Genomic DNA, 12620 nt, shown 5'->3' on the forward strand with positions numbered 1-12620 from the left:
AGTGAAGCCTTTTTACCATGCAAATTTCTTCTATGACATGATCCAATGGCATATCACTAAGGACATTTCCAATTTGTATAGGACAAAGGTTAACTCTTGTCTGTTTATGCAAGCCGCACTCAGGTCATTGTGGTTCAATTATACCTCAACACTTGTGCTATCTTTTAATATCGAAACCCATGTAAGTTATACTCAGGTCATCATGGTTCAATTATACCATGATTCTTGTATCAACATCTCAAAGGCTCAATGATGATAAAAAGGAAGCATATCTTAATTTGATCAAAAAGGTGACAATATCAAGAATGAGAGTTCATTTCATATCAGGTTTCATATCATTGTTAAGTGCTAAAGTGCATTTTTCAGATCATTCCTAAAATTTCCATTTAGCTGCATTATCATATCATGACATTTAATTGCATATCATCATCATCATCTTCTAGTCACATTCATCATTGCATCCGTCACATGTATATCTCTCGCATCATCATGGAATCCTTTTTCACTTTCATATCTTCATCATTCATCCAAATCTCATCTATCATGTCTTATACAGGATGCATCTTTCTTGAAACCAGATGTTTTGATTAGGTCTTATATAGGATATATCATTCCTAAAACCAAACATTTTGATCATCTTTGTCTTATATAGGAGGTGTCATTCCTAAAACCAGACTTGATCTCAATCTTCTCAATTCTATCAATCCATTTCATCTAATCCATTCTATCATGTCTTATACAGGATGTATCTTTCCTAAAACCACACGTTTTGATAAGGTCTTATACATGATATATTGTTCCTAAAACTAGATGTTTTGATCATCTTTGTCTTATATAGGAGGTGTCATTCCTAAAACAAACTTGATCTAATTCTTATCAATCTTATCAAACCCATGCATGTTATCAATGATCCACTCTTCTATCTTTCAAATAACATTCTTCTTCTTTTGAGAGATCATTCATGCCTTTAGTGCATGAACGATCTCCCGAGGGGGCATTATCATATCGAATCTCCATATCAATTTTATATGTCTCATATCAAAACTAGATTCACATCGACTTTTCATATCAAATCAATTCTTCATATCCAGGGCTTTATATGAATATTTTTGACAACACTATATCAAGAATTTTGGCGACATATCGAGCGTTTTTCTTTGAATCAACATGTGGTCACACATCGCTTCAAAGAGGGGCAAAATGTAGACACCTAAAACTTGCAAAACTAATTAATTTAATCATCATTTATTCACCTATTAATTAGACTAAGGTTTGATTAATATCCCTATTCTTTCAATCAGACCATTAATCAAATTAAAGATTTGATTAAAATCCTTTTCTTCTAGCCTAACCTATTAATTAAACTAAGGTTTGATTAAGTACCCTTTAGCCATTTAATTGAATAAATCTTATTTATTTAATTAAAACCCCCCTTTTCCCTTTTAATTGAATTTACATTTTATTAAAATCCCTTTACATTTAAATAAATCATTATGTATTTGTGAATAGTCCCTCCTCTTGCAAAATCCTACAAATGCAAGCTGCACTCCCTTTTGGCTAAAATAAATCTTTTATTTTATCTAAAAATGCCTATTTCCCTCCACTTGCATTCTCCTACATTTTCCATTAGCATGCTAATATTATTCTACAACCCCTCTAATCCCTCTTTAACTAGCCTAATTCCTCTAATCATGTCACATCCCTAAATTTGGGGGAGTCAGTTCTCCAAATTTGGGGGAGTCACTTCTCCAAATTTGGGGAAAGTCTTGAAAATGTGTTGAAGACTTTACCTTCTTCAACAAGTTAACTTGTCGAGTCTTCTAAACTTGTAAGAATCTTACAAAATCCTTGAAGGTTATCGAAATTTCAACAAGTTAACCTCCAAAGTCTTCAAAGAGCATTTAATGCCTCTTACAAGACATCATCCTAGCCCATGATGGTTGTCCCTTTGGCCATCCCTCAACTTAGTACAAGAGTTTACTTCTTGGAAAATAGCATTGTCCCTTGGATTATAGCATTATCCAATGATGTCATCTCTTGAGGTTATCCATAATGCTTACTTAGCATCCTCTCAAGCCATCTCAAGGTGACATTTGTCAACTTGGTATTGGATTGAATCCCCCTCATGAATAGATAAATTTCAATCCTAGCCCTTGTTAAGATTGCTCAATCTTGGCCATCCATTTCTCTATTTTCTCTATAAATAGTGCCCATTTCTTCAATCTTAGGATCCATCATCTTGTGCATCAAACTTATTGTCATTTTCTAGGTTATCAAGGAGCTCAATTTGTCGTCTTCAAGCACTTAGATCATCTTAGTTGCATGATGGTTTAGTTTTCATCATGTTGACAGTATCATGCTAATCCCATTTTCATGCTAGCTTAATTCATGGCCATTGTATATAAATTCCATAGGAATCTCCATGTTAGTTTAATTAGCACACCTAAGCTTTCAATTTGGAATCAATCTTAATCTCATATCTTGCATCCCATCTTGCATTTCATCTTTTCATATCATTTTATAATCTAGCTAGGATATTAGTTGCATTCATTTTGATCTTGGCATATCCTACAATCTCGTTCTTTAGGTTGACATCTAAAAGATCAAGTGCTCTTCCAAGTGAGAGCCACCTTCAATCTTGAAGATCCTTGGAGATAAAGGAACATGAGACGTGCTTGAGGTTCTTGATTTTGAAGCTAACTTAGTTTAGTTTCTATTTTGATTTCTAACTCTAACATAATGATTTGTTTGTGTGTTTGATGTTGTTTGATTCTCTTTCGCAGATTCCACACTTCTGAGCACACACCAAAAAGTACAACTTGCGATAAGAATCAAGTATAGTAAAGAACATTGATCATAACAGTCAAGAACAAAGATATTTAGTAACACCGTCAAGACTGTCCTGCGATCATTTTTCAAGGAACAATGGGTGGTCAATAGCTTGAGCAGTTAAAGTTACAAGATACAGTCACAATCTATGATAATGGAAAAGAAAATACTGTCATAGAACAATGATGGTGTGATTGCAATCATGGAAAACCTTCATTAAAATGCACTCGTAAGATCATAGTGGTAAGACTTTGAGAACCAGAGAACAAAAACCTAGTTCACTATACTCTTCAAGGTGGCTCAAAGTAAGAAATATCAATAGATAATATCAAAACACTTCAAAAATGGAGATGACCTTACCTCACATCCCCCCTACAAAATTCTCTTACAAATCATCAGTAACAATAGGAATGGCAGAGATTTTGATGCTCTTGAATGGCGGCCTAGGGTTTGATGGTGACACCCCTTCTCTAGGCAGAAAAGGAACAAAATGAAATAAAAGATGAAATGATTCTTTTTCCACTTTAGAGTTAGGATTAAAACCCTAAAAGCAACCTGATAGATACAAGGGAATTTTTTGCATTTATCTTCAAAAGCTTTATTCATGCAAAGGGTTGTGACTTTTTTTTTTTCCTTTTGTAAATTTGTTTAAGTGTTTTATAAACACTTAGAAGATATGGAATAATAAGCCTTTTAGAATTTTTAATAATATCCTTCATTCTTTTTGCATTTGTTTCAAATTTGTAAATATTTATTTTAAGTGATAGTTATGAATCACTTTAAAATGAATGATATTTTGAAATGCAAAAAATAAGGAATATTATTAAGTTTTTACAAAAGCATAAGTAGTAGAAAGGGTTAGTTATCTTTTAGTGCTTTTGGAGTTCTAGAATGAGTCTAGGAGATAGTTGAAGATGTGCAAACATGAGGAGTAAAAATAGGTGATTTGGTCACCTAATTGGTAGTTTACTTTCAGTCAAAGAGTCCAAGTGGATGGAGTATGAGTCAAACAAGATTTTCTGGCATTTGACTCCTTGTTTCTTGCAGTTATATCCCTATTTTGGACGGATTTTGAATTACATTCGACCCTTAAGAGTTGCATTCAAATTGTAGACGTATAAAAATGACCATATTCCTAAATGAATATTTTATGTTCATTTCTCTATTTAATTAAATCCAGTTTAATTAAATTACCCACATTCCTCTATTTAATTAAGTAAATTACTCAATTAAATTCACTATACCCATTTAATGAATAAATCATTTTATTCAATTAAATCCCCCCTATCCACTTTTAATTAAATTTAAATTTAATTAAATAGTTATCCTAAATGGAATAAATCTAATTTATTTAATTTCCCCAAATTGCAACCAAATTGAATTAAATTAACTTTATTTCAATTAAATCCTATTATCCCTCCATCCACTTGCATTTTCCTACATCTCCCACTTGCTTCCTAAAAACTATTTCTAATCCCTTCTAGACTCTTCTAACCGCTTCTAATTAGCTTAACCCATCTTCTAAACTTTGTCACATCCCTAAGCAAGGGGAAGTCACTTCTCAAATCCTCAAAGTCTTTGATAACCATTAAAGGCTTCAAGTCTTCAACCACTTAATTCCCCAAAGTCTTCATAACCATTAATGGTTAACTCAAACCCTCTTACATGGTTAAAGAATTTCTTTTAACTTAACCTTCATCCAACCCAAGGGTCTCATCAAGCCTTTAATGCTTTGACCATGATTATCTCTTAATCATTTGCACAAGGGTTTATCCTTGGATTAACTCTTAATCCAATGGGTAATCTTAACTTAGACTTGACCCTTACTCTCTAGATAACCATAAGGTCTTCTCAGGCATTTAATGCCTCGAACCCCTTCTCTCAACCCAACCCTATGTTGACACTTGTCACCATTTCATTGGTGCAAATTGCAAACATGGATCCCCAACTTTCAAACTCAACCCTTGATTAACTCTTTCAATCCTGGCCATCCATTGCCCTGTTTTTGCTATAAATAGAGCTCTCATTCCTCCATTTTTGGAGATCAATCCAAGTTTGTAGTATCACACTTATGCTCAAATACATTCAAGCTTTTATATATCATTTTTATGCTCATCATTTTAGCCTCTCTTTAACTAGGAACTAGTCTAAATATGCATGTTTAGAATACTTTCTTTATCATTTAGCTCAATCACAGACTAATATATCATGTTAGGATAGTATTTATACTAATCTTGTCATCTTATAGTTAGTTTATTGCATTTCTAGAATCATGCATAGCTTAGGATGCATTTCATTCTAAAATCTATCAAAGCATCCCTCGTTCTTACATTTGCCATCCCTAAACCATTTTGCTCAGTGATCTGAGAGCAAAAACATTGGTTTGAGGGACATTGTTAGATAAAGAACCATGGGACCAACCTTGGGAAGCTGAGTGACACTTCATTATTCCATAGCTTGCACCAAGAAGTCATGTGTGTGTGTGTGGACAAGTCTTTTAGAATATTTTCACATATTGAGTTCTATCGACCCGCTTTTCCCGCATACACAAATTTGCAACTCTTTCTGCATATTTGGGGAGATTCTCTTTCAGTTAAGTGCCTAATTTTGAGGAGAGGTGACAACACATCATTTTGGAGCCAAAATTCAAAATTTGAATTTTTGGAAGCCTTTTGTATAAGTCTCTCTTCTTCAGTTCATTTTTTAGGAGTTCTGAGTTTGTACCTGTTGTGGCAGTAGTTTTTTCATATTTTGTAACTCATTTCTTGTGAGTTCTATAGATTTGTAATGCATAAAACTCCTTATTTTCAATAAAGAAGTTGAGTTCCTTCTTGATTTTTTTGTCTGTGTTATTTTTGTAAGCATTTTGATTAAAATTTTGCGATTCTTTTATGGATTCCTTCATTTTATCTTGGTTTCTTCAAATACTTAGTGTATACACCTAAAAATGGTCTGAAGATAATTAATTAAGTAAGTAATTATTTAATTAATCCCCCTTCCTCATTTAATTGAATTCACTAAGCAATTTAATTTAAACCGCCCTTTCATCTACTTATTAGTAAATCTAAGGATTTATTTAATAGGTTCATTTCAATAATCCCCTTTGATTAATTAATTCAAATTAATTAATTCCCCGCATCAAATTCATCATCAAATTCATTTCAATAATCCCCTTTGATTAATTAATTCAAATTAATTAATTCCCCCCATCAAATTCATCATCAAATTCATTTCAATAATCCCCTAATTAATTAAAACAAATCAATAATGAGTTGTTGGAATTAATTAGCCTTTTCCTATTATTTGAATTTTTAAATTCAAATTCTCCTAACTTCTAACCACCTAACCTAACCCATTCCATCTAACATTGGGTTTAATTAACCCCATCTTAGCTTGCACATCCTAACCACCATGTCCCCTTTCTTTAGACACTTGCTCTCTCATGAGAAAAGCCTCTTGACACTTGTCACCATAGAGATGAAAAATGTTCCCTTTCATCCAACCTTTCTAGAAGCTTCTTGACACTTGTCATCATGGAGGTGACAATGTTCCCTTTTATCCAACCTCTTTTCCAACCTCCTCCAATTTCACCATTGATATCTTCAGACTTAATCTTGACCATTGATTCCTGCCACCTCACCCCGGCCTTGGAAATCCTATAAATAGACCCCATTTTGGAGCAATAGTCATCCCATCTCATTTCAATTTTAGACATTGTTACTATGGGCATATGCAATCTTAGTTTATCATTTGAGCATTGTTATCATAACTTAATTGCATCATTCTAGCTTATTTTCTAGCATAATCATGGAATCATGTAGCTTAATCATTATCATTGTTAGCTTAAATGCATCATTTATCATTTCAATCCTCCATTTAAGTGTAGTCAAGTCACTGGAATTTGCATGACCAGATCTAAGAGCAAAATTCATACTCGCATTTACTAGGAGGCGATAGATTGCTTAGCTATGGTTTTATCTTTCTTTGCTTTAAATTCATTAACCATGCTTGTAATGATCTATTGAGTGTTTTGTGTTGCAAGAACATGTATACACTTCACAGGCACGACACTTAGCACAAAAAGTACATGTTATAATGTAGGTCTGAGATTGTGTCAGTTATTCCATTGCATCAAAATTGTGAGAATATCATTGTTCTCCTTTTGTGAAAACCAGAAAGCTAGCCTTTCATAAGAATCAATTTTTCACATGTGTACTTGAGTTGTGAGTTATTATAGCTTTATTAGTTGAATAACTTGTGAGTTTGTCAGCATATCAAGTAATTTTTTCAGTCATTGGTGTATCACCTAGCATCAGTAGTTTTTCGGTTTCTACATATCTTTCTTACCCTTTTCTCAATAATTCTAGTTAGTTTTAGGTGATCTAAAGGGAGCTAGCGCATAATCTGGAGGTCTACTCTCGCCATAGGATATCCACAGCCCGAGACTAGTCCCATGTTTCACAGGATTGCAAAGTTTTAAAACTTAGCATTGGGTGCAAATCCCTGTGACAACAAAAACCTAGTACACTCTTAGGGTTTTCCAATCTGTTGATTTGAGAACCAACAGTATCCATCAAGACTTAAAAAATTCCATATTGACATAACTAAATAAAAGTGTTATCATATTTTTGGATCAAGAAGATGAAATCATTTGGTTTAAGGCGAAATCAGGGATCTATTTTATAAAAGATCGCTACAACTTTCTCACCACTTGTCCTCATTCATCTCAACCTTCTAATTTATGTGGGGAGTCTACATGTCTTGCTAAGACTAGGACTTTTGGTTGGGTAAAAATTCAAGATATAATTATTTCAAGGATGAGATTAGATAGATTGAGAGATTATTGTTGTTTTTCCTTGTGTCTTCTATGGATATTTTATTGAATCTATTCACCAAATTCTTCTTCAATGTGAGTTTGCACAAAAATGTTGGTATTGGCTCCAATTCCAATTGGGATGGTATTCCCCTCTTTGTCACAACCTCCTAGCACAATTTCAAAGTTGGCCAAGTCTTTCTTCTATGTTTGCATGCATTTGGGACGTTAGTCCATCCTTTTGCATTTATACATTTTGGTTAGAAAGGAATAATCACATATTCAAGAAAACTCCCACATATCTTGAGGATATTATTCTTTCAATTGAACACACAATCTCAGAGGTCATAATGAGCTACATTTATAGACATGCTAATAATTTGAATTGTTTCTCCTCTTGGGATAATTTACTATTAAAGAAATGGCCACTTCTTAGGTCACCCCCTCAAGGTTAAATCATGTCTTCTCGAAAGAAGAATAGGCATGAAAATGCTAAGTGGATCTCTCCTGTAAAGAGAAAATGGAAACTCAATTTTGGTGGTGCCTCCTAGGGAAACCCTAGTAAATCGGGTATTGGTGCAATAATCTATAATTCTAATAGAAAAATTATAATGACAACTTGTAAAATGGTAAATGAAGGATCAAATAATAAAGCTAAATTAGAATCCCTAAGCTTAGGTATTGAAATAGCTTCCAATATTGGGATTTAGAATTTATTAATTGAAGGGAATTCTATGTTGGTAATACCATTATAAATCCCTTTCTATTTGAAATTTAGACTACATATTGGATAAGATTTTGATTCAATTGCAAAAAATTTCCTCATATGAGATCTCCCACTATTTTTCGTGAGGAAAATTCTATGATGGATTTGTCAGCTAATAAGATAATTAATGATGCAATGTGCTATAAGGAATTTTTTGAAAATTATTTCGTTGTGCCCATTTATAAACATACAAGAAAATGGATAGACATGCACTCTTGAATTCTCTTACGTGCTCCTCTATGCTCTTATGTGATATTGTGTGCATTATGTGATGTTGATGTTCATAAGTATTTTAGAATCTTTATATCGCACTGAAAATTATAATAAGTCTTGTGTTGGAGATAGATCTTGAGTCATTGAATTGATATCAAATATATAACTAAGATGTTGCTTTAGAATGTCACAATTCCATTACTCTTGCTAGTATCATTTGCTAGTCTTCTTCATGCTAGGCGAGGAATCCTTTGTATCATAAAAGATTCTAGGGAAGTGTAATTACATCTTGATAGAGTGGAGACATGTTCCGACAATGTTCTTACCTGCAATAGGTGTCAAGTTCTAGGAGTTCCTATTAGGAGGATCTTCACGTTCTATTCTTATATAATCAATGTAATTGACCTTATGGTGTATTGTAAAGGATTATGATTCCCTATGTACTACTTTGTAAATGACTTATTGTGCTAAACATTCTTATAACTAATGTAATATGTCTTTAATCTATAGATAATAAACACGTGTCTTTAATTTATGTTATTTTGTATAATTTATGAATTATATAAATATTTAATTATGGAGGTCCTTACACAAAGTGATTTGGATAAAAAGAACAAACCTCTTCGTACCATTTTACATAATGTAAAATGAAACCCTTATTTTTTACTCTGAACATTATTAAATTTTTTAGTAGGCAATTTATCATAGGTAATAGTTGCAAGGACAATTGCAATTTTTTTTAATCTCTTTTCCTCTTTTTTTAAAGAAACCACCATGTTTAAGTTAGGAGTGACAATAATCTTTCTAGGGCCAACATGAGAGTACTCACCTGCTCCTCCATTGACTAACTGCTCTCCACTAGACGTGCCATTCTCCACCATCTCAAATTTTTCCATGACAGGAATGCTATCTCCTGAACTATTTGAGACAATGTCTTGAAACATTTTCCAATATCTTTAATGTCTACCTTAATAGTACTTGTCTTGTCTAGGTCATGGGAGGCTCTCTTGATGACTTGTCATTCCCAACCATTAATTCCAAGGTACAATGAGACATCAAATAACAAACAATAATAAAAGCTAGTTAGGGGGTTGAAAAGGGAAAAAATACTCAGTGGGAAATAGAATTTGAAACTCAAACATAAAAACACACCATAAAATAAAACAATTCACATAACATGAAAAGCCTTAACTATTGAGGAAATGCACCACGTAACTAAAGGAGAGTACCTGCTAGAGGGAGCCCTACAAAACCTTCAATGGAGGCCAATTATTGGCTTATTCCATGTAAAGCCGAACCCCCTATGGACCCCTTCCTCACATTAGCTACGTCGATTTCAAAAGAATATCTCTAGATTATTTGTTGGAAAGATCCTTCAAATATGCTCTACCTTAAATTGTGTGTCAGTTTTTCACTTTTTTCTTCTTTTTTAAAAATATTATTTCTTTTATAAATATTTTGCTCATATGAGACCAATATAATTTCTTGTGAGCACAACTACAAGACTAACAAGTTTCTTTCAAGTATTTGCAATAGAAATTACTTATAGAAGGCCAATAGTAACAACTTAGAAATCCACTTATTTAGAAACCACCGCCACACTAAAAGTTAACTATGGAAGACCAAGAGTCACAATTTAAAATTGCATAATAAATGTCCCTTTAAAATTTGAACATCAAAACTAAAAAATAAACAAAAACACCTTAATAATCCCCAATAGTTCTAAATTTGAATTCTTATGTTGTACCCTCCAACCCTGCACCGTGTGAATCAAACATGAGGTCTAAATCAAAGGGTAAAGAAAGAACCTTCATCACAAAAGTGAAAACAACAAGAGACACAAAGCATCATGTTCCTACCATTAGCCTAGTTAGTCTAGAATAGATAAAAGGAGAGTTGAAGATAAAGGGGGAGAGGAAGAGAGAGAAATAGATAGAGAGATAGAGAGAAGTCGAAGAGATAAAAAGGAGAGTTGAAGATAAAGGGGGAGAGGAAGAGAGAGAGAAATAGATCAAAAATAATTATAAATTAAATTACTTCTTGTAATAGCCGATTTCAAAATTAAATTTAATTTAAAAACTGAAATAAAGTAAAGGAAAAATGTGAAGTCAAATTTATAAAATCAAAATGTTAAAAAAAATGATTCAAAATAAATTAAAATTTATAATAAATAATGTAACCTTAGTATATAATTAGATTATCAAGATAATAAATATTTAAATAAAATTAGTTTATTGGAATTTAAATATAAGGACTTATATACCTATTTTTAGAAAATCTTTATAAAATAGGAGAAATGTCATTATAGAATAAGCCATATTAGTTTATTTGCATTGTTCTTTATTTATTTTATTTTTATTGAAAGATTTATTTTTTACTATTATAATAAAAAATTACTATGCCATTGGATAAATATACTAGAAATTGGTTATATACTTAAGTAAATTATTTTGTTATATTAGTATTAAATTCATCTTATTTAATTTTTTTTGGCAAGAGGCATGATCTCGACCTCATCCCTTATGATGTTGGAGCCTTTGCACTCAACAAGACTTGATCCCTGGTGGGTTCATTAGGAACCATTCAACTTCACCAACAGACCAAGGACCCATTGACATTTTTTCATTTAATAGTTATTTTATAATTTTATGTAGTGTCCCTCCTTGACTTGACTTGATGTGACTTTTATTTCATGCATGATAGACCTATCTAGACTCTTTATGATGTTTTGGATTATGATTAGACATTAGTTGGACATATGCTATTTTGATGATTTATATGGATGATGACACTATCATTATTGATCATGTGATTTGATGAATCATATATGCTTGATGGATTCTATATGCATTACTATGTTGATGGATTATTGATAGTTTATATTGATCATGGATTTGATGCAATTATGATTACACTAACCCTATTTCACAATTACATATGATGAGTTGATTATGCGATGTGTTTGATTATTGTATGACTATCTTCGTGAAAGGGACAATGTCACATCACTCATTGCGGGTGGGATGTGTCGTTGCGATTCCCTATCACTTGCCTGCTATGATATATATGCATATGTTGTATCATTGCTGTGTGGTTGCACGATTTGCAGGTACCAGACATTGACTCCACCTGGCTCCATAGGTGTGAGTGTGTCTTTAAATCCCAATGACATGTGGTTTGAAGTTGACACAAGTTCCCTTCACATACTCTAGGTCTAAGATGTCTACCTTGAGTCGTCAGCGTCTTGGCGTGATTCACCATGTTAGTCAGTGGTTATGGTTTTGTGAGTATGCAAGTGTTTATTAATTAATTTAATTAATTGATGTGAGATTAAATAGTTGTCAATGTTTAATTTAATTATTGGATTTTTGGTGTTTTGATTATTTGAGATTTAATATTTATTTATTGTTTATTTAGAATTCATTGTTTAGATACTTATTTATTGTTTAATCAATATTTATTGTTTACTTATTTATTTATTGTTTAATTAATATTTGTGGCTTATTTATTTATTTATTGTTTATCATTGTTTTATATTTTAATATTGAATAATAATTATTAGATGTTATTTATTTAATTATTTTATCAGCCTTTGGGTTAACTATTTAATTACCCATTTGATTTATTTAATCAATCTTAGCCTATAGTTATTTGTATAGTCTAATTATTAATTCTATTTGGGGAAATAAAGTACCTTATACTGTAATTCTTCACACCCCACTTATAATTATAAATGTGTTTCATATATTTCTTTCACCCACCAATTATTCTCATTGGTTTAATTTGAAATGAGAAATAAAAATATAACCTAATGTGGGTAGGTAAAATATATTCCCAAAAAAAATATTTTGATTGGTTGATTTTGAGGCTAGGGTTTTGGTTTGGTTTTTCTTTTTATTCGGCAGCCTGAGCTTGTTGTCGGGTTACCGCTTTTGAAATCTTTTCTGCAAATTTTATTTTGAACTTGGATTTTGGCTTTAGGAGCTTGCTGGATTTCGT

Source organism: Cryptomeria japonica, chromosome 8, assembly GCF_030272615.1.
Source record: "Cryptomeria japonica chromosome 8, Sugi_1.0, whole genome shotgun sequence".
Classification (NCBI taxonomy): domain Eukaryota; kingdom Viridiplantae; phylum Streptophyta; class Pinopsida; order Cupressales; family Cupressaceae; genus Cryptomeria; species Cryptomeria japonica.